This window comes from Anas platyrhynchos, chromosome 2 (assembly GCF_047663525.1).
Source record: "Anas platyrhynchos isolate ZD024472 breed Pekin duck chromosome 2, IASCAAS_PekinDuck_T2T, whole genome shotgun sequence".
Taxonomy (NCBI): Eukaryota; Metazoa; Chordata; class Aves; order Anseriformes; family Anatidae; genus Anas; species Anas platyrhynchos.
In genome coordinates this window covers 63,104,009-63,127,470 of record NC_092588.1, presented here as the reverse complement: position 1 = coordinate 63,127,470, position 23,462 = coordinate 63,104,009, and positions in this window count along the sequence as shown.

The window sequence follows — 23,462 nt, the reverse complement described above, 5'->3', positions numbered from 1 at the left end:
AAAAGGAAAGCAACCTGATGACTCTATTAGGGAAATAAAAGTGCCTGAACCTCTCTCTCCTGTGCTTCGCTTTCCTGGCTGGCTCTCTAGGACTCACGGTGGCTGTCCGTGTCCTGCGGAAGAAGGAAAGTGGGGTGAGAGCCTTCAGGACACCAAAAAGAATAATTAAAACATTATATTAAAAAATAAAAATAATAAAATAAAAGGAGGGAGTGGGGGAGAAAACCACTTTCTGAGCCATAAAAAAAAAAGCTACACGGAGAGAGTGGGAAAGCAGAAACCGTGCCTCCTTTCGGGAATCCGGTGGGGAGCAAGAGCAGCCAGGGGAATGTGTGGGGGCAGAGCAGCACGGAGGCTCACTGGCACCCTTGTGCAAGGACTCCCGGCCCCGGCACGGCCAGCTGTCACATCCAAAATGCTCCGCCAACTGCGAGCATCCTCTGCTGCCACCTAGCTCGCAGCCCCGGCAGCTCCCAGGCCTCGGCCTCCGCAGCCTCCTCCTGCCCCAGGAGCCTGCCTCCACCTGGCATCAGGTGAGGGGTGAGCACACAGAGCGGGCTTTCCCTGGTCTGGGATCACGCAGAGATTTTGTTAGCCCCTGTCCTATAATCAGGAAGTGAGTGGAGGCTTCACCTCCTTCAAGGTTCTGCCTCCCCCTCTGGTTTGGTTGGCAATGGTCAAGACAGAGACACACACACACTCTCCACAGCCACAATCATCCCCTCTCCACTAACCAGGCATGCCTAATGCTGAGCCTCCCAGCACAGCAGTCATGACAAATCCAAAATCTCAGAAGGTTTCTGCATTTTGCCACCCTGCTGTATGGCCGAGTATCACCACCACAAATGCCCTAGGGCGCCCTGGAGCACTGGTGGCACTCTGCCCTCTGGATACTGCTTGCAGGCATTAGAAACAAAAGGTAAAGCTAAAGACAGGTTGGGGTGAGTGCTGCCAGCACAGGCAGATTTGCATATCATGATTTATGCTGCATACTTATGATTAGGTTTTGTAGGCGATGCGCTGCTAGGACACACGGACCTCATATGTCTCCTCCTTACACACACGTCAAGGTGGCTGAAAACTTGAGCTCACCCTCGGGCTGGCTGTGTTTGTCCAGCACAAGGCTTGGTACAGATCTTGACCAGCAAAACCAGTGCTGTGGTCCTGCTGTGCTGGTGCTGCCAGCTCTCCCTTTCACCTTCTGCACTGCCCACTGGTTATTCTCCTTCCCAGCTACCAGTCTTCTTCCAGACTTTGAAGGCCTTCCTTAAATTACTTTTCTCTCCTGTCTGTGTGCCTCTTGCCAACCTCTTCCTACTCTGACATAGGAAGTTCATGGCAGAAGACTGAGGGAAGGGAATTCAGACCTCAAGAGTCAAGTGGGCTAACACAATGGACATCTTGGGAAGGACAGGGTGAAATGAAGAACTTCTCTCGAGGCTCCTGAGGATAGTTTTCTTCGAGCTGTCCCATGTCATGGAAGCCACAGCATGAGCACTCCAGCTTATGTAAGTCTTTTTTTCTGGGCACAATGTTATGTACTTGGTTAACAGCCCATAAAGTAAACATAAATCCCTAAGCCCAAGAATGTCATTTTAGCTGGGAGCATCTGTATTAACATCACAGTGACTTTGGCTCCTGTTGGTGTGTCCTTGAGGTAAGTACATACATTATTTTTTATTCATCTTTCATGGGTTTGGACAAGCACTGCACCCAGCCCTCAAAAGTCAGTGCAGCTCTGACTCCACAGCACGGAAGGTATGTGAGATCAAACAAGGTAAGCTCTGAGCTTGTAACAATGAATTTTTTAGCTTTATTCAAAAGTAGAATAAGCAACACTAACCCAGGAAAGCTAGTTATCTTGTAATAATACCTACAGGGTCCACAGATATTGAATAATTCAGAATAAACTTTGCATTGACTGCCATGAATTAAATTCTAAAAAATAAAATTAATATTAAAAAAAAAAAAAGTACACAGCCAAATCAGCTAGCTCAGCCTGAAATATCAAGACTCTGATCCCAGATTTATGCCTGCATTTAAATCATGCTATCCTCAGCCCACATTTCTGTCTCCAGCGAGAAGTGGCCATCTGCTCCAATTCACACGGAGCGAAGTCCAGTACAGACTTAGCTGTACATTCCTGTGCGGGACTCAGGTTTCCTCTGTGATGTGCATGTGTCTCCTTCCTACACTCCAGTCTGGTCCAAAGACTACTGGAACCCCGACTGACCTTTCAATGTTAGTGACAGCATACTCTAGAAAGCACCAAGAGAGAGGTTTTCATTGCTGCTGGAAGCCATAGATAGGTATCTATGGGATTTTTGAGTGTGTCTAAATAGGCCAATGGGCTGACTCCCACTGTTTCTGTGAAATCAGTAGAAGTTTAGCACCTAAACTCATGTTTGGAAAGATTGCCACGAGCATCTTTGAACAACTAAGAATTTCGTGATGTCTGGCCTCACTTGTAGACAGAGACTTCCCAGGCACACAGTAAAAACACAAAAAAAATCCTCCCAGAACCAGTCAGATCCCAGTTCCTAGTACATAAAAATGCTCAGAACATATGGGTAGTTCCAGACAAGAAAAAAATGATTCAGTTTTAGTTTTCTTTCAGTGCACTTTGTATCCCAGAATCAGACCCAGCACGAACCGGGTTGGCACTACTGTACTGAAGGCTCAGCTTCCTCGAGGTATCTGAGTACTAATACCAACAAGACTGTGAAGCAGGAGCGATGAGTGGTGAACACCTGTAATTTCAATAGGTGCCTCGGGTCCTTGGCTTCTGCAACAACCAGAAAGGCTCTGCATCTTCACAACTCATTGCCTCCTCACCCTCAGGCGAGCAGGGGCAGTTCTGGCAAGGATTGCCAGGTAGTCTGAAACCCGAAGCTGCTCTGCAGAGGTCTCTGACCTACCAGTACTAACCTAAGTGCAGGCTGCAATCTGCTCCCTCCCCTCTGCCTGTCACTCCACGTGCAATGCAGGAGACTCCACCAACAACCTCCTGAGCAAAGATTTTTACCTCTGCAGCAGCAGGTTAACAACGACTTGCAGCCTTCAGTAAAGTCTGTTCTGGTTCAAGAGGTAATTGGTCACACATGTATGATACAGCTGTCCTCAGCGGGAGACTTTCATTTACTTTGATCCTCGTGTTAAAATAAACAAAAACCCTTGTTGTGTATTTCCTAATTTCAGTCTGCTGTGGCAATCACAGTTCATCATAGGCATGTGAAAAATGTTTTGGAAAGCCACGTCACGTATGTCTTGCTCAGCACTCAGTGCACTGATTAAAAAAAAAAAAGATGTACAGCATGTATTGTCCATCAGTTGTGCGCAGACCTGGGCCGATCAAACCTGAACTTTGATTGCCTTTAGCCACATGGCGAAAATGATCTGCATCAATCTGCCCCAAACCATCTGCCTTTCTGCTTCAGGCTCGTGGCTGTGCTCAGAATCAGGTGCAAATGCATCAGCAGTGATAGTCACCTTTTGGCTGCTCGGAACAAGCCCCCACCTCTGGGAGCATTTGCATTCAGGCTGGAAAAGGAGGCACTGCCCCAGCAGGGAGGTTGGTACAAAGTCCAGATTTACAGGCCTGTCACCAGACTAAATCAAACAGTACGTGGTCCATAACACTGTCAGGAAGGTAGGGGATGCCATTCTGCATCTGATTAAGAGTGATATATTCAGTCAAACCACATAATAATGCTGTTTTAGGACTAAAATGAGAGACTACTGGCAAACGCAATAATCCCCTTTTTCAAACGACAAAGATGTGCAAATACGGGGAGAGGATAAAAACCTAGCGGTGCTGACACCGGGATCAGGACCGGGAGGCTTTACAGGCTGTGCACTCTGCCTTTTGCCTTCTACTTGTTGTTTACACTTAGGAATAGAGCTGTGGGGGACAGGATATTTAGGAACTGTCACCGCACGAGTGACATATGGGCACTGCCTGGATCATGGCATCTTTATGATGGTGTGACTTCTAATCCAGACGTATGCAGATTAGCAGCGGGCTCAGTCATGCTGAAGGCATCCAGGGCTCCCTTTTAAGCACCGATCCCTTTCTGACTGGCAGCGATGTGACTGTCAGCTACTGTTCCCTGATGTCTCTCTCACATGACTCCTGTGTGCCGCGATACGCCGCGCTCGGCCGCCTCTCCGATTTCCAACCCAGCGTACCGCCGCCGCGGACAGTAACGGGGGTTTCTGTTCCTGGCCGAGTGCCACAGTGTACTTGGAGACATTTGCTGCTCGCATGTGAGTTTTGGAATCCCCTTTTACAATCAGGAGGTCTGTGGAAAAAGAAATCCCTAGCGCAGCATGAACATAATACTGGCTCTGTGTGATGCCAAAAGCATTAATCTCGTCAGCCTTAAGGCCGTGTGCCTACGGACTCCAAATGTCCCAGTTCACTCAGCACATTGCTCGCAGCCTCCTGCACGATTTTTAGCTAATTACAACATCACATGATAGCACACTGCACTGTGTTTGAGTTATGAAACCGGGGCATCTGTAGAAAAATCCAGGTAATTTTTTACTCTGACTCACAGGAGAACGGAGAAGCTGTTATTGCCAATTGCCAACCTGATGGAACAGCAGCTTGCAAACTTGGGGATGAGTTGCCCTTATCCTTAGCTAAACGATGCTCCTGTTGAAACGAAAATCTCTCAATTCAATTTCCATTGGAAGATCACAGACTTCTGTCTGTAACTCCTGCTAGCAATAGAGACAGCAGTCCCACTTACTTCAAGCCAGGACTCCGTTTAAAATGTGTATAACTGAGCAACAGGTGACTAAACGCTCTGCTGAGCGGCACATCAGCAGTGCTTTTGACAGACACAACATTTTTTGGCTTTGTCTTCTGTACCAAGTGTTGTCTAGGTTTCTAATTTAAAGAGATGTTCATAAAAATGAAGAAAAATAAGCTGTTCTGCTGGAAGCCCCTCTCTGTCGTCCTCCTCAACTGTTTGATTTTCAGCTTTTGGCTCCTCATTCCTCCTGCCCAGAGAGAGGGCCAGCCTCCCACAGGGGGCTTTAGAGCTCCTCGAAGGCATGTCATCTCTCCACCCATAAAAGTTGGAAATTTTGGCATTACAAGGTAATGTAAGTGCGTCCTTCAGGCACTGCTGAAAGCAGACTCCCCCTTGCAATGGACAAGGCATGGGCCTATCCACCAGACAGTCCCATGGCCAGCACAAGGTGTTGCGTTAAGCATTTGTACCTGTAAGAGAATGGGACTGTTGCCAAAACTCCTTGGAGGACAGGAAGGAAGAAGAAAAACAGCAATGCTTCCCAAACCGCTGATCCAATGTTCTTCCCTCTGCCATTTCCTACTGAGTATTTTCTGTTTAACCCCTTTTTATATCATGTGAATGGGAAAACGTGACCGCCCCCCTTTCCATTGGGCACAATTTATACACTCACATTGTTGCAGAGAAGGGAATTTGAGCTGATGCCATGCAAGTGTGTTGAAAAGGACCACTAGAAACTGAAGCCACGTTTCGCTGCCTCCAGCTCGGGCATAGCAGAATTGTTTGGCAGGTCATGAAGGCCCAGCAAATTTACTTTTATGAGGCTTCAGGAGTGTAATGGGAAGATCAGTGTGATCATACAGAGATTTGTGAAAAGCCTTTTTTTTTTCCCCTTTTTTTTTTTTTTTTTTTAATAGAGAAAGATCTCTTTTCTGTAGAACTTCTAAAATAACTGTTCTGTAAAATGCATACATTCAGTCACATGGCTTACAAACACTTCAGGAGAATCACTGTTTTCTGTACTTTTCTGTAAAGGCAGTTCCTTTAGGGCTGACAGAGAGGAAGCCTCATGTTTCTCACTTTCCTTTGTGTTATTGAGTGGGGACCAGGCATCAGCATCAGCTGAGCCCGGGTCACAAGAGCAGTGACAGTGAGGCTCACCACAGACCAGTATGCCAGTTGCGAGCAGGAAGGGCAAAGGCTCACAGAACAACTGCACTTGGGAAGCACCTCTGGAGGTCATCTAGTCCAGCCTCTGGCTCAGGTGGGGCCAACTTCAAAGTTAGCCCATCAGTAATTAACAACAAAATGAAATGCAACAGGAGCACTGGAGATGTGCACATGCTGGATGAGCAGCATCAAATGGAGAATTCAAAAGAATTTCACAAGTTCCCAGTTAACCACTACCTCAACTTAAAAGGCATATTTTAATGTGACACTGATTCATGACCAGCTTTCTCAGATAAATATAGCATACCCAGAAAACAGAAATTATAAGCCACTCAGATTTAGCAACAGATTGACCAAAGGAAACTCAATGCTTTAATCTAAATGCAAACAAAAGTCCTGATATGGTTGTCAAACATAGTATAATCTTGGCTTTTACTTTATTTCAGTCTTTCTTTTTTTTTTTCCTTTTCTCTTTTTTTAGGAACTGTAACTTAACCTTGTCAAGTGGAAGTTTCTGTTTTTATGGGGCTTTCTCCAGATCAAAGCGAAGGCATGTTAGGAGAGAATTGAAAGCAAGCGTGTGCTCTCACAGGCTGTGCCGGGCAGCTGAGAGTGATCAAACCTGCTCCTCGCTCACTTCTGTACAGCTGGGTATCTCTGACAGCATTCTGCTTGCTCCGCTCATATTTCCTTTTTACAGGGGAGAAGATTTCATCAGAAAGCTGGAACAAATTGCACCTTTGGTTAAACCATAATGTATGCTAACGGTTGTTTCCTCTTTCCCTGTATCTGACATCAGAGCCGTTCTCTTTGAGGAAGTCACAATTACGACGATTGTTTCTAACCACTGCTCCCTTCTATTTCGGGCTGGGTGAGAATTATCCCATCCCTTTATACTCTGTTTTTGGCTAAATACACTTATATCTGTAACCTGTATGTACAGGAACATTGTTTGAGAAGACTGGAGTACAACAAGATATTTCTGCACAGAACAAAGAGGCAGAAAAGGAAAGTGCGGGTCTCTTTTTTTATTTTGTATTGATTTAAAATGCTTTAACAACAACAGCGCTTTGATTGATGCGAAGTCACAATGAAGCCACAATAGACTTGGTGGTGGGATGAATGCTCCTTTGACCTTTAGAGATAGTTGGCCTCATTCCCCCACCGCTGTGCACCTAGGGCTGTAATTTATACCTGTGGCAAAGTGGTTACCAAACCAGCATGGTAGCGTTTTACAGTGGCCGGTGCGAATCACAACACAAGGAACCAGGCAGGGGGAAATCAGGCCCAGAGCCTTCTCCCACAAGGCATCAAAGAGAGGATCTTTTATAATTTACTACAATACTGCCTAAGTACCAACCTAAAACGAGGCCCTGCCAGGCACCCGACAAACACAGAATAGAGGACGGCCGCTTGCCACAGCCCGAGGACTTGTCCGCAGGGGGAAGCTACTGCTCATTAAATGAAGGTGTGGGCACGGAAAGCCGTTCTTTGTGCTGGGCCCTTTGCTCCACACGGCGTGCCTCCAGGAGGAGCCGGGGTGTTTTGTGAGCTCCCAGCTTAACCCGCTGTGCTGGGAGCTCCCGGGCGCTGTGTAAATCTGCATGGCTACACAGCAGCGGGTGGAAGGGAGGGATGGAGCCCCTCCAGCACCCGTCCTAAACCTACCTGGCCTCCCTGCCCAGATAAATCTCTTTAACCCTTCGCAAGTTGCAAAAGCACAGTAAATGGGCTGAAGGGTTACCTGGGGAAGAGATTTCCAGAGTCGTGCACCTAACGCCGATACACAAGAAGAAAGAAAAGGCATTGGCCGTGTCTACAGTGCCTTGCTAGGTCACTCATAAGACTATCTGACTCAGGGTGCCCCAAAGCAGAGGAACCTCTCTATGCACACAGAAGGCCTTCAGACATCACACAAGCCTCCTCACAACACAGAGCTCCGTACCCTCTGGCATGACATTGATCTCCAGATCCCTCCAGGAGGGAACAAGCACCACTGTCACCCCATAACCTCCTCATGAGGCCCTACAAAGGGGTCCTGCCTTACTGACTGCTATCTAAGAGCACCTGAAAGCAGGTCCAGCTGATCACATGCAGGCATATCAGTGTTGGGGCAGGGGGAACTCACTCCATCAACTCTTTGCCACCAAGGGATGAAATGCTCCTTTTTTAAAAGGAGGATAAATAAGAGAGTCTTATACAGCAGGTGTTTTATACAGCAATCTCACAGGGAGTTGGCTTTTTCGATGATTCAGGGTGGTTTTGCAAAGATAACCCATGAAACCTCCCTGCACTACATACTGTGATCACACAGGCCTAGGCCCAAGGAACAAAACCAGTTCCAGGCCAAAGGCACACAATCCCCCAGTTTCTTCCAGAGGACAAGGACACCTCCCAGGACCATCTTACTCCTTTTCGTTTAGAGGCAAGCATTTTAAGTCAGTGAAACACAGCAGTTTCTGACAGCAGCCCAAGCACATTTCCCAGGACAGAGCAATCTGGGCTGGGAATCACAGACTGCAATCATAGGAGATGGTTTATCTTCCCCTTAATGAGAACAGTATAGGAAGCTGAAAAACAAGGTCTGACCGAGGCCTACAAAATGAATACACAACCATGCAGTCCCTTTTATCTCTTTTTAAAGTCCTGCAATTCCCCTGTCTATACCAAACATACTCATTTTGAAAGTGCCTGAGAAGAACTGGGAGGTGGCTTATTACACGAGCACTGCTGCGAGAGGCAAGCTTGCAGGAAACTTTCTGTGCACAATGTCACCCCCAGACACCAGCGGCTTCAGGTCTAGAAAAGCTGTGTGGGAGTCCAGAAACGCCTGCAATTTATGTGCTCTTGCAGAAGGCAGGGCCGGTTAAAGTGACCAACACACCATCGCTTTGTACACACACATCTGCAGAAGCACAGAAAACACAGCAGACAGTGGATATGCTGGGGGAGCCAGCATCAAAAGTTTACCTGGCGCTGATGTCTGTGATGAAAATGATCTTGATGGAGTAGGCAAAATGGCATTATCTGTCTCAGACCACATCTAATATGACCACCCTCCACTCTTCCATCTTGCCAGGGCTGACACCACCACAGAGCTCTCACAGAGCTCCCAGAGACACACATCCACAACTACCCCTCTGTCCCTCAAGGCTTGCCTGCTTGGTGGCCAACAAAACCTTGCTCAGGTCCCTGTGGTCCCCTTCCTCAAAGGACTGAAGGCAGGACTCAGTAAGGAGGTGGAGGGGCAGCAGGCAGGATGCTAACCCTGTGCATGCCCAGCACCATTTGTCCTTTCTTCTCATTAAACTCCATTTCTAACCATTTGTTGTTTTATTAACTATTCCACAGGCTCTCTTTGGCTTCGAGAGGCCGTCTTGCTTTTACAGGCACTCAAGGGAGAAGAACTGTTTACTTAGCAAAATCTCTGGAATTAGTTAACTTAAACCAAGTAGTGTTTTTGTGAGCCAGTTATTTGCTCATAGGCCCTATTGCACAGACAGATATGATGAAGCCTATGAGGTGTCCCAGCATAACTCAGTGCAGAGTTTGTCCTGTGTGGTCCTTGCAAGTGATGATGCATGAGTCAGCTGGCTAACCACTAGAAAGCAAAACCATATTCCCTGTAAGCTTTCAATTAGAAACAGTAAATTAACAAAGCCACGCTCACTTTTCAAAAGCTCCTTTTTCAAAGCAACTCTTTTCCGCTGTCCTCCCCAATTTCTCTCAGGATCCGAAGACGAGGACTTCAGCTCCACCTTCTGCTGAAAGAATGGAGCAGAGAGCACGGCAGGCAGCAAGGTCCAACTTCAAACAGGAGCAAAGAGCATCAGGAAGATTCCAGGTGGGAAGGGTCTCTGGAGGGCTCCACTTCAGCTCTAGGCAGGGCTAGCTTCAAGACAGATCAAGTTTTCAATATCTCTGTAGACTGAGAAACTACATTTTGAAGAAAACTTCTTCAGCATTTGATTATTCTCCTAGTAAAAATTTTCCTTCCTACTACCCATCAAGAGCCTCCCTGCTGCATCTTGTGACCACTGCCTCTTGTCCTTTTGCTGAGCAATTTTGAGAGGAGCTTGGCTTTGCCTTCACTACCACCCTCCTCTAGACAGTTGAGGACAGCAATTAGATTTCCCTCAATCCTCTTCTCCTCTGGCCCAAATATATCCAGTTCCCTCAGCCCACCCTCCTATGCTACATGTATGTGCTCCAGCCCTCCGCACAGGAGCGTTTTATTCAAGATTAATAACGTTATTTCATTATTACAGAGGTCAAAAATAGCAACCTTAGGATGTCGCCCTGTGCATTTTAATGATAAAATGATGGCATTTTAAAATCATTCAATGATTTTTTCCTCATTTCATATAGGTTAAATGCTCCAATAAATTACACAATAAGTGAGAAATTATATTGAGTTATATCTTATTACTAGTTTCATAAAACACAGCAACAAATCACAGCGTAGCAGGTGACCAGCCCACTCTGCTAGGTATTAAGCCTGTCGCTTGGCCAGCTGAGCTGCAGATAAAACCTGCAGATTGATTAGACCCAACTGGCACCTGCAGAATTAACACCTGCAATTTTGGTCAGCTAGCTAAACTAATTGAACCGAGCAGCACACAGCGATCAGATTTCACTCCTTTTCTTTTCACACATAACTCCTGACGTCCTTTGCAAGCGGTTGTGAGAAACTGCATGTTTGATTTAGTTGGAAATCTGATCATTTTTGCAGGTGACCACAGCTTTTTAATGCATACATGGAGATGTCTCTTTATTCTTGCTGCAAAGCAGAGCAGTGTTTTATTTTTGTTCTGCTTTTGGAAACTGCCATTGTATATTCAGTGACAAGCAGATTGAATAGATAGATTTAATTCTTGTTACGGCCCTGGTTACAATAACAATCCTTACATCTCCTGTAATTATCATCCAGCATTTCACCCACAAATACATAACAGCCTCTCTTTCTGTATATTTAATCACCCTCTCCTAACCTCCAACTCTCCTAATGGAGCTGCCGGTTGATTAGCAAACAACTAATCACCTGAGTGCCAGATACAGGCAGCTGCACGGTGTGCGTGTCACTCACGACCCATCTGCAGAGCACAGCAAATGCCAGATGCTTGTCTCGGAGTAAGCTCGGCAGCAAACCACTGGACACGGAGAGCAATGCAGACAGGCATGTGTGTACGTGTGTGTACGCAGACAAATAAGAGTGAGAGAACCATAGAAAATGTTACTGAAAGGAAACGTTTTGGTCTGCCGCTCCCTCAGGGCTCATTTCTTTCTTTATACTTCCTCAGTGTCCTGCCTGCCATACCTTCTGCTAAGGAGAAAAGTTTGGTGCAACCCCAGGTAGTCGAAATGGGAGCTGGTTGCTCTGCCTATGCAATAATAGTAGACTTTGTGAGCAGTCGTGATGAATGTTGTGTGTGTGTGTGTGTTTCATTAGTTTTACAGTTTCTGAATATTATTAAATGGGACGCAGTTACGACTAACACAATGTTTGGCAAAATCTACTGACTCAGCCCAAATTTTACATTTGATTCACGGAAGTGACTGCACAGTTCAGCAAAAGGTGGGCTTGTAATGATTGTCAGCATTATTCATGCAAGCATGTTAATATTTTGATATTGCACAAATCATCTTGAAAAGGAGCTAGAGAGTCAATGCCAGCTTCATGTATATACACCAGAGTGCTTCTGAAGCATGTCTGAAAATTCTCATTTTAATGATGTGATATTTTATCTTAAAATATACAGTCAGGTGTGTGGTGATAATTCAGGAAAGACATACATATAAAACTCACTCCAATCCATTGGCTTCTTTAAGGTTGGATCGGGCTTCATTGTTTGATTTTTCTTGACAAAAATGTCATTAATGTCTTAGTGGAACCTGAGATTATATCAGAGCCTAAGAAGTGAAAAACAGTAAAACAAAAGAGAGGCCAAACATCAGAGAGTAAAGATTTGCTGGGCATCCTGCCATTTGGAAAAGCTAGAGGTAACCTGTCTTTTTAAACTAACTTTAAACAAAACCCAAGCTTGTGCCCAGAGTAGATGCACATTACTTCTTTTTAGCTCTGAAGGCAGATCCTGACAAAGACACAGTCAACCTGAGGTGAAGAGGTATCAAACCTTTTTCCCTAAAACGTAACTCCGAATGTCAGATTGTATGTTGCAATCAGAGAAAACAGGCAAACGGACGGGAGTAGTAATACAGGAGCAGAAATGTTTTTCCCATCGTATTAAATAATGCCTGCCTGATAACAAGGAGGAAAGGGGAAGAAGAAGGGAAAGAGGAAGAGGAAGGTCCTCTGTCTTCATTACATTTATCTCCTCTGTCTTCACAAGGCTTTACATTCCACTTGTTCAGATTTTAATCCTCCTTCAGAGCAACACATTGTTTTGCCAGAGAAGACACAGGCTCCTTTAAAAATCTCATATTTAGATGAAATTGCATGCCAAACTACAGAAAGCCTCAGGTGTAAGCCTATGTGAGAAAATGCAAGGATTCTATGCAGACCTCACCCAACTATTTCCCTGGTAGGATAAAACCACTGTGCCACCAGCTATTTCTGCTTGTGCAAACAAAACTTGACAGCAAATAGCAGTGAACCTTCTGAAAGATTTAATCTGAGAAAATGCTCTGAAGTGCTTGATCCACATGATAAATAATTGCTCTGTGGTCTATATCTATACTACTGGATCAAAACTTCTTTGCTTCCACATTTTTCCATCCACACATTAGCATTTAATATTAATTTACTTGCCTAGAATGAGCCATAATCATATTTGCCATACGTGAGCTGTTACTAGAAGTAGAGGGCATTATTAATTGCCAGGAAAAAAATGAACTAAAAAGCCACTTGGCTACGTGCGTGGATATGTAGAGGAGAGAAAAGAATGTGAACAGCATCCTGCTTTTCTGCTCACCTGTGCAGTGTTGCAGCACTGACTCCATGAGAATTTGTGTGTCTGTGTGTGTTGATAAATCATGAGCAATATTAGCCTTCCCTAAGTACAGAGGGTGAGGAAGGGTCCACACCCCACCTGTACTGGTGGCACACCAGTGCCCACTGGCACCTGCAGAGAGTGAGTGGGCTTCTCTTATCTACAACCTATCAGACCTCACGAAAGGAACCCAAACCTTTCCTTCACAAAGCAGCATTATGTGGAAGCAAGTTGTCTCCAGTGGAACAGAACAGATCAGTGGGGAAATGACAGGCTGTGTATTTTACCATTTACACTTAAAGAAGTGGTAGGAGAAGGCTTTGAACAATCCCTTTCTTCTGAACAAACCAGAGTGAGCTCTGTGCCTGAAGGTCTTACACATTGGCATAAAGCTACTTGATCACATTGTGATTTGCAGCCTGTACAATTTATATCAACTGCATCTATGTGATGATTACACATTTCCTTCCAAATTGTTGATAAAGGTATTGAGCGAACCAAGAATAGCTCCTTATGCTACCTCAGTTCAAAGTTTACAATACTGCAGCTCTTCTAAGCCAGAGATTTCCAATCTGCACTGTGTAAAACCCATTGACAGCACACCTGCAACCTCAAAGGAGCAGCCAAACACAATTAAAAATCTGCCCTGCTGCTTTCTTCTGGAGGCAGCGAGAGACTGCTTGAGTAGGTAAGAACTCACTGTCATACTTGGGCTCCATCTCACACAGCGAGGGGAGCTTCTACCTCTTAGACTACTGCAAGGACATCAGAAATTACAAGAAACTCAGTGGCCAGCAATTTTTCCTCTGAATACAACACAGTTGCTTTGGGTTTCAACAACAGCAATTTTTGTACTGTAGCTGAATGTTGGAAATGATTACAGGGTCATGTTGTTTAGGGATAGTATTAGACTATGGGGCAGCAGTATCAAAGTAAAACCAAAATGTGCAGCTGAAAAAGCTGAAGGTGGTGGTAAATTCTAAAGTCATTAACAGAAACATGTTCATGAGAGCAATAATCCAGCCAACACCTAGTCAAGAGGAGGTGAAATGGGAGAGAAACATAAAAAAGAAATGACAGAATCAGCTGGCACCTCATAGAGGAGTAGCCATTCAAATGTGAAACAGCACACAACAAAAGAAAAAAACAAGGAAGATAGTGTAGCAATGACACAAAGGAATGGAAACCACCAAATAAAACAGTAAAATCTAGGTAATAAGATCCATAATACTAGCACAGCTCTAAGTCAGTCCCCGAAAAATGTACACACCTTTTGGAAGCTGAATTTAATCAAAAATTGTTTATTAACGAAGATACACTGCAGAGAGGTTGGAAAGATAGACAACAGGCAAAAACTTCTTTTCCAATGTTATGTCCACTTCATTAATGCATCAGTGTCTTCCTCTTCTCTCCCACGCCCCCACATTTCTTTCCTTGCTTCATCCTATTGAATCCTGTTGCTCATCAGCTGTCTAGGGGGGTGCTCTATTTTCCTTTTTTTATTTTTGTGTGCTAATAACAAGCACAATTAAGCTGGTAGGATTCCTAGTTGTGTGACTACATATAAAGACCTAGAGAAAGGCAAAATCCAGTAAACTCTGAGGTACATATAAGCAATCTCTGCGTCTCAAGAAGTTACTGTGGGATTAACATCTGAAATGCACAAATCTTTGAATCTCTTGGAGGAGATGCCCTACATTGCTGTTTCTTTGTTTTCTTCAAAGGTTGATGGACAATGATCTTCTCAAGATTTTTGCTATTGTCAGACAATGCTAGATAGTCAAAAACAAACTTTGGGGTAAAATAAGGCAGTATCTACAAGAGATGCAAATTCTGTTAAAAAAATAGAAAGAAAGGAACCCCAGATAGTCAGTGATATGCTTGTGAGAAAAATTAATGTGGCATGTGAGAGAACCAGATGCATGTCCCTGCTCTGCCTGATTCACAACAAGAATATGAAGGAAGCCTCGTCAGTCTTTCTGTGGTTCAGTGACTATTAATACAAGACAGAACAGACGCAACAGGAAAGCCTGAGAAAGTCCCACACACACTCCCTTGCAAAAGGCACTGTCTGGAGAGTAAGGAGGCCACAGCCTAGTTTCAGCAGAGCAGGTGCTTGCAATAGCATTGAGTTGTCTCAGGTTTTGGTTGAAATGTGGAGAGAATATTCATAAAGTCTCAGTGAGCTTGATAGAGCTACTCTGCAACTCTCTCCATGCTCCTCCTCTCCCACAGCCCTCCAAAAAATACACACTTCTAGTGTCTTTACTACACCCTGCTCTTCACTGAGGGCTCAGAGGAGCAATATTGGCTGCAGCAAGATGGTTTCTGCTTAAACATCCAGGGATTCTCAGAGAAGGCTGCCATGTCCATTAGGTACTCTTCAGCCTCTGTCACCTCATGAAAACCCCCTGAGCCTCTGCAGGTGTTGTAGGCACCTAATGTTTTTCTGTGGGAGGAGGAGTGTACTACAGCATTACTACTGACTTCTTTCATTACTCTAGCCTGCATCCTGCATCTGGATTTTTTATATTATTATTATTATTTATTTATTTATTTATTTTTGTGGAAAGGATGGTAACTATAACCCCCAATACAGAGAAAACTGAAGCAGAGTAAAGGAGAAGACCACAAATTAAACTTTCATACCAGCTCTGCTCATTGCAGTTGTATGATCTGAGATAAAGCTTTTTAACACCAGCAACAGCAACAAAAAAACCTAACAGAACCCAGTAGAGACACCCAGGAGTGAAAATCAAGAGAACGGTTCAGGAGTCAAGCACCAAATGATTTTATTACAAGTGCATAACAAATAAAAGTTCAGCAGAAGTTCCTTCAGACTCCCAATGAAGTATGAGAGGAACCTGCAGACAGATGAGACACAGAGACTAATAATGGAAACCAGAATGGAAAACAAAAAGAGTTCTCTGCTCAGTGGCTATTGGGAACAGGAAGAACAGTGTTTCAGGAAACATTTACCGGAGGCAGAAAAGCATGACCACTCTTTAGTCAGGACAGACATAAAGGAAAAATACAACATTACTTTTAAAAAGTCCTAGAGATTTTTGCTCTTGCCCTGACCCAGAAGCCTGACTCACCTTGATTATATTGTTTTTGCATCTGTGTAATCATACAGACATCTGCTATTATTTAAAGACAACATTTATCACTTTATCACAAAATCATAAAATGTTGCTCAAGAGGGAACCATGGAGATCATATAGTCCATCCTTCTGCTTGATACTGTTAAGGTGTGAGTTTGGCTAGCCAACTCTTGAAAATTTCCTGGGATGGAGACTGCACAGCCTCTGTTGCACATGTTCCAGGGCTGCACTACGCTCCTTCATGTTTTTTTTCCAACTGTCTAACCCAAACCTTCCAACTGCAGTTCTGGGCTGTTGCTTTGTCACATTGTCAGCTACTACACTGAAGAGTTTGTCTCTGTTGTCTTTGTTATTTGTCTTCCAGTCGCTGTAGGCTGTTGCTAGGATCACCCTATAGCCCCTTCTTCACCAGATAAACCTCTCAGCTCTCTCCTGGACTCCTCCAGTTTCTTTACAGCCTCCTTTGAACTGGGGACAGGAAGGAAGGTCAGTATGGGATGCATTACTCTACGTAGGGCCTCACCCTTGCCAAGTAAAGGTGTATAAGAAAACCAACTTTGATTGAGCTGCTGGCTATGATCCTTCTAGCCCACTGGGTGGTTTAATTTAACAGTGGCTTTTGGCTCAACCAAACGTTGTTCAGACAGTCCACCAAAACCCTGAGGTCCTCTCCAGGTTATGCTCCTCCTCAGCCAGTTACCATGTTGTACCAATGCTGGGGTTATTCTGCCCCAAGTGCAGAACCTTGCATTTCTTGTTTAATCTCATATAATTTCTGTTGGTCCAATCTTCAACTTCCTGCAGATTCCTCTGGACTAAAACTGTGCTATTCTCTGTGTCAATCACTCCCCCCCATTTAACACTGTCTGCAAATTTGTTAACGGTGCCATCTGCCTCCTCATACAGGCCACTGCCTTCTTATCTTTGCTATGAATTACAAGATGTTCTTTTTCAGCAACTGAGGTGACGTTAAGTGGCATATTAGGATCTTCCTTTTTGCCCTTGTGCAAGATAGGCCTTTTAGCCTCTAGCCTTTTTCCAGTCTTCATGAACATCCATGGATCACCCCGACTTTTCACTGATGATAGAAGTCTCACAGACACATCAAATATCATTTTCAGTGCCATCAGATGAATCTCATCAAGTACTATGGATCACATCCATAGTACATCCAGTGGTCGTAGTCCCTAGCTTATTGCTCCTTCACAGTAGGCCGTCATCCACAACAAATTGTGATGGTATGTATGCTTTGTGAGCATCTGGTTAAGTACAGCCCCTTTACCATTTGCATTATAACATTGTCACCAACATAGTTTAGGAACTTCTTGGATTGCTTACACAGTGCAGGCCCCAAAATAACTATCTCAATAGCTGAATTCTCCCATGAAGACAAACATTTGCAAGCTGGAGACATCTGTAATTGTCTGTAGAAAGCCTCACCCTCTACATCTTCTTGGTCAGGAGATGTCTGGTCAGGTGGGGTCTGTAACAGACCCCACCACAGCATCTTCTGTGTCACACTGCCCTTAGATCTTGAGCACTGGCAGACCCATCCTTTGTTTTCTACTAGAGTTCTGCAGTGTCAAGGAGCACCTTTATGGAGAGCACAGACCCTCTGCTGATCGTCCCTTAACAGCCTGTGATCAGTGGTGACAGCACTCCAATCAGGATATAATACATACTTTATGTATGTTTTAGAAGACCTACCAGAAAGACTTCATGTCATGCAGTGTGTGTAAAGCAGTGTTCCATGTTACAGCTCTGGTTTCACTCTTCTCTCTTTTCCTACATAACCTTTTCCTATCATCCTCTTAACTGCTGTTTTAGCTTGTCAGGGCTGAGCTTTCCTCCTACATTTGTATTTTACCCACTTGAATCCGTACCCTAACTGGCATTACAGTAACAACTGTATTTTTAAAAGTGTAAAATAACAAAAGAGGGGTGAGTGTTAGGGCTGAGGGGGCAGGAAAAGAGGAGTAACAGACTCCCAGTACTCATAATTTGCAATTTGTCAAGCTTGAAAAAGATGAATACACATTAAACCACTCAAAATGATTTAGCATCATTTATACAGGTAAGCAAAACACTGGGATCTAGTTATGGTCAGTTACCATTATGAGGAAGAGGGAAAAGTTAATTCTGAATCTGTTCAAATGAATGGGAGATAAACCTGTAGGTGATCAAGAAGAGTGAATAGACTGCAATTATAGTACTTTTAGTTGAAAATTCATTGCAGAATTATGCACAATAATTATGCCACTGTTGTACTGAAGTTAAAAATGAATTAAAAAAAAAATCCCTTACTTATACTGATTACATTCCACAATCCTTTCTGTGAGACTGGAGAGTACAAAACTGGATGAAGACACCGAAGTTTCTGTGTTAATCTTCTAACAGAATAACATAGTAGTTATCGATGAATAGCAATTAATGCCCCCTAGAGAATATTCAAAGGAATTAACAGCGCTGTAGTCTCTGAAGCACAAAAGCAGACGCTGCACGCTGAATTCTCCCTAGCCCGTGCCTGAGAGCCACATGCTGGGCATTGCTTTTAAAGCTTTGAAAGGCTGCAGGCCATCAGCATGCCCTCTGGAAGGCCTGCAGGGTTCACGAAGAGACAGGTCTCCTTGAGCCCATCCTCCCCTTCTCGTTTCCACCTTCACCACAAACATTTCTCCTCGGCGCGTCCGAGCCCTTTCACTGCTTTCCAAAACACAGCAGAGGTGTGTCTCTTTCACACCACGTCACAGGCCTTGGGCAGCTGCTTTTACAAGACATCTCTGAGCTGTACAAAAACTGGGTGGATGGGATCACAACCTAAAGCCGCTGTGGGTGTCTTCACATGACGTGCAACCACACGGGGATATTTGTCGGGCCACGCTCCCCGGTCTCTGCAGTGCCGTGCCAGCAGCGCCTTTGCTAGCTCCTGTTAGGCCAGGGACAACCCACCGTGGCCAGAAGGAGCCTCTGGTGACAAACTGGCTGAACTACAGCCTGGTATGTGTGTGACTCCTGGCTTGTATCTGGTATCATGGCCTGCTCACACCAGCAGCCACATCTACTAGTCCTGCTGGCTCTGCACTGGGTTCAGGTGGTGAGGAAGAAATCCCTCCCACATAGCTCAACCACCACACCCCAGGCCATCATATTTACAAATGGCATTTCTCAGATCCAATCATCAATAAAATGATACTTAAGATTTTAATTCACTTCTGAAAAGTTTCAACAGTAAGCACGGCACAGTTCAGATTTTATGTCGCGTTGCAACCAGTATCCCCATGTAAAATGCCTGTTAAAACACAGTTCTTCAAGGAGCAACATTAAAGCAAACCTGGTGACTGAATTCACTGTCACCCACACGGCTGACTCCCATCTGTCTGTCTAAAGCTCCCATCCCTCCCTGTGTTGCCTAAAAGCATCTCTCTTCACCTCAGTTTTTCTTCATCTTCATCATGAGGAAGAATAACCAAGGACGTGGTTCTGGTGGTGTGTGGCTTCTGTGTGGCTTCTCTTCTTCCTTGCTTTTGCCATGATGAACAGTGCTGTCCCAGATGGGGAACCAGGGGCCCCAAAAGGCGATTTACTGAGCTGGCAAATGTCATATAGATCCCACTGCCACCACCCAGCACTCGAGCTAGGAGGTGGTTTATTCGCTAGTCTAATCTCTACGATCACTACCAACGTGAGTCATGTTTCCCACGCTGTCACTGATTCCTCACCTATGTGATGCTGCTAAATTGGGGTCTGAAAGGGGATTTTAGACACCAGCTCTGGCCCCAATTACTCACACAGAGCCGGTGCTGTTATACCGAGATAGAGAGAGCAATTAGACTCATGACACACCTCAGTGCTTAAACGTTGCTCCAGCCTTCTTACATGCAGGATTTAATGAAACTACCTTTGATCTTCTGAAAGTGCAGCACAACCGCGACACTTAGTTTTGAGGCATTTCAGACACTGAGAGTGATTTTTATTTATTTGTTGTGTTGTTTTCTTTTTTAATTTTTTTTTTTTTTTTTTTTTCAGTATTTAAGGAGTAGAGCTGCTTTTTGGCAAGTGTATGCAAAAGCAGGAAAGCAGCAGACAGTGCCAGCGTGACTCTCAGAGAGACGAGATCTTTACAACAGTACTTCCGCCCCTTTTGAGGCTACAGCCTGAGGTTTCATCTGAGGTACCTGTGTGGCAAACTATTCAAATGAGCCCACGGAGACTCTTGTATGTTGAAAGATATGTGAAGGAAAGAGGAATTTCCAGCGGAAAATGTGATTGAATGGAGAAATGTTCACTTGGACAATCTTTTACCGAAGCACAGCAAACGACTAGAGGTATCTGCCAGTCTTTTTTTTCCATGCCATGAGGCACCATCTCTTTGCTGCTTACATCAATTAGAACTCATAATGTAATTACTGGGCACATCAAAGCATCACGCCGCCCTTCAGAAAGGCTCACAAGCCTGCCCACTCACATTGTGGTCTGCGAGTAACTATGAATCCCCCAGCACTTACTAATGCGTTTCACACCTCGTCTCTGGGCTCTGAGTGACGCTTTTAGGCTCTTCTAGCACTGACAATTACAGACACCATTCCTCAGGAACCCTCAGATTTAGTCAAACATTCTTTTTTTTTTTTCATATTTCACATTAACAAGAACTCCTTTTAAAATGCAATACTCGCAATTCAGTATATAATTAAGAAAAGCACCCATTTATTAACTGAATATTTGAAAACTCTGGTAATAGTGCAGACAGTGTATGTACATGTTTACAGACTTTGATATCAAGTGTTCTCAAAATTTGGGTGTAGAGTTTTCATAGTCTCTGAGAACTAGTATGTGCATATGCATGTATCAGAATCACAAGGATTTTTGTATGCATCAAGCTGTTTCCCAGGTACTAATTATACTGATCAAAGAATTGTTAACATGCCTGATTTTTTAATTTTATTTATTTTGAAAACTGGAATTATCTCTAACGGAAATGTAAGAGGGGCAGGGTCAATTTGAAAAGGGCAAAGGGCATGGAAATGTTAATTTTTTCTTCCCCAGAGAAGTGTTATAGCATTGCTCTTTATCCTTCTTTGTGTCTGTTACTGTAACTACAAATGCATTTGTTCTATAATGACAATGGTCTGAAGCAGAAACAAGAAATTCTCTACCAGAAATAATCCACATTGTGCCCAAAGTCTCCAAAAGAAAGCTAGGCCCAGATCCCCCAAACATCTGCCTGAACAGAAGTTCCTAAACCAAGTATTTGTGCTGACCTGAGCCTGCCGAGACAGTTCTGCCTCGTTTCACCCCAGATGTGCATCACAGTCTCAGCCCTTGGCATATCTCTTGTGTTACCTGCTTTATTGGTAAATAAAGTGTTTATGTTATTACTTGTTTAGTCTTCCCATCTGCAGGGGGGTGCCAGAGACACCACAAGAGAAACAACAGGAATGTATAGCTGGGGAGGGATATTCAGCAATGGTCCCAACTTCATGTTCTTTATCTGCAGCCTGGGACATTACAGCTTCTGAAATTACCCAGGGAAGTGCAATAAGGGGAACTACTAGAATAACTACTAGAAGTGGGAGGTCACGGTTCCATGGCCTTCACATATTTTTTGAGGACTGGGGCACCTCTGCTTGCTTGTATGTGTCCCTTCACATAGAGCAGGGCCAATCCTAAGCATAACAAATACACCTGCCTTGGGCAGCAGACTAATAAAGGTCCACCAGATACCTGTTCTGAATATGCCAGAGCTGCAGAGAGCCTGGTCAGTGAAAATGGTAACACCAACAATGGGATGAAGACAGAGGTTTCATCTGGCGTCTTCACTCTCATCCCCTTTAATGCGACCAATTGCATTCCCCAGGCTCTCCCCTCTCTCTCTGAGGTAGCTCCTTTCTCCCCCTACTCTTCTCCTACAACATGAGTCCTACCTCAGCATCTCACTTTAGGGCGTATCATCACTGAGTTTGGTTTACAGTGCTAAGAAGCCCTGAGCCACCTCCAGCATATGGCTGTGAATAGCCTAACTGCAGAGCTGTGACCACAACAGCTGCCTGCACTTGTGATTCATACAGTGCACAGATCTGTAAAGGCCAGGAGGTACAGGTAATCTTACCCAAACTTAAATGTTCAGCTATTACAATCAGTAATTGCCTGAATACCCTTGGAGATGGAGTCATCAGCAGTCAGGTCCCTAGAAGTCCAGCTCTTTGCTGTGCACAGCAAGGTCATCAATGGTTGGTCATCAACCCAAACAACAGACAAAATGAAAATGTCAAAGAGCTACAAAGAATTATACTGGAACCCAGCCAAATGAATCTGAAGTGGTATACAGAACCCATATTTAGCAAGTGAAGGAAATTTTCTGGAGGCCACCATCTTTTTTTGGGATGGTTTCTGCAAAGCTCTAAGCAGTCTTGTGGTTCAGAGCTCATCACAGGAGTGTGACAGTGGGATTCCATTCTTTGTTGTTGTTATTTATTTATTTTAAGGTCAAAACAGCCGAAAGAACAGCAAAAATTAATTTGTATCAAAATGAAGTTTTGCAAAAATGAAAGCAAATGCAGTCCTTGCCCAGCTTAGTATAATTGTCATTTCCTCCCATGCCATAGCACAAACTCATCTGAACTGGAAACAGGGGTGATCCTTATAAATGGTATTAAACTGCATATTTTTCATTGAACTGGAGGGGACGGAAGGAAGGAGCAGAAAGTTAAGACACCTGTTGCAACCCTCCTTCAAAAGAAACCATATAATACTAATTGTAGGCCATCATAAAAGGCTTTATAATGCCTCAAAGGCGTTGGGTCAATATGTTAACAATCAGGTTCGCATACTCAGTGGAAAATAGAGAGGAAAGAACTTCAAGGTATTCTTGTTCCCTGCAAACTAAAAGCTTCAACCATAAAGTCTGATGAGTGACTTTATGTTGGAAATTCCTTTATAGTTCCAGAAAGTGTTGTGTGGTTTGTTGGTGGTGGTGGTGGTTTTTAAAGTGCAGTCAGAAAACCCAATAGTGAAATAGGAACAATGAAGGAACAAAAGGAAGATTTGGAGAAGTCACCCAGGGATGGTGCAATTATTGCTTTTTAATCAAAGGAGTTGCTTTTCTTCTCTGTGTTCTTGAGACAAAACTTTGGTTCTAGTCTCTCTAAAGAGAACATCTCTGGTTCTCAGGCGGTATGTGCTTCACTCACTGAGCAAAGAACTGTGAGGAAGGACAGCATCTGGGGAGAAAGAAAGCCAAGAGCATTTATTGGAAGGTATTAGCTTTATCAGAAAGAGTACTTCAGACTGTGTTTTAATTGAAATCAGGAATGTAGCTGGAGAAAAGAAACATTGCCAACATACCCCGGAGAGCAGTTCTGAAATCTGTGCTCCATTGACCACTGACAATCCATAGAGAGCTGGCAGGTCACACAGTGCTGGCTCTTCTCCTTGTTTCCAGCTGCTAAATTACATTAAGTCAGCTTAAAATTCATTAAATG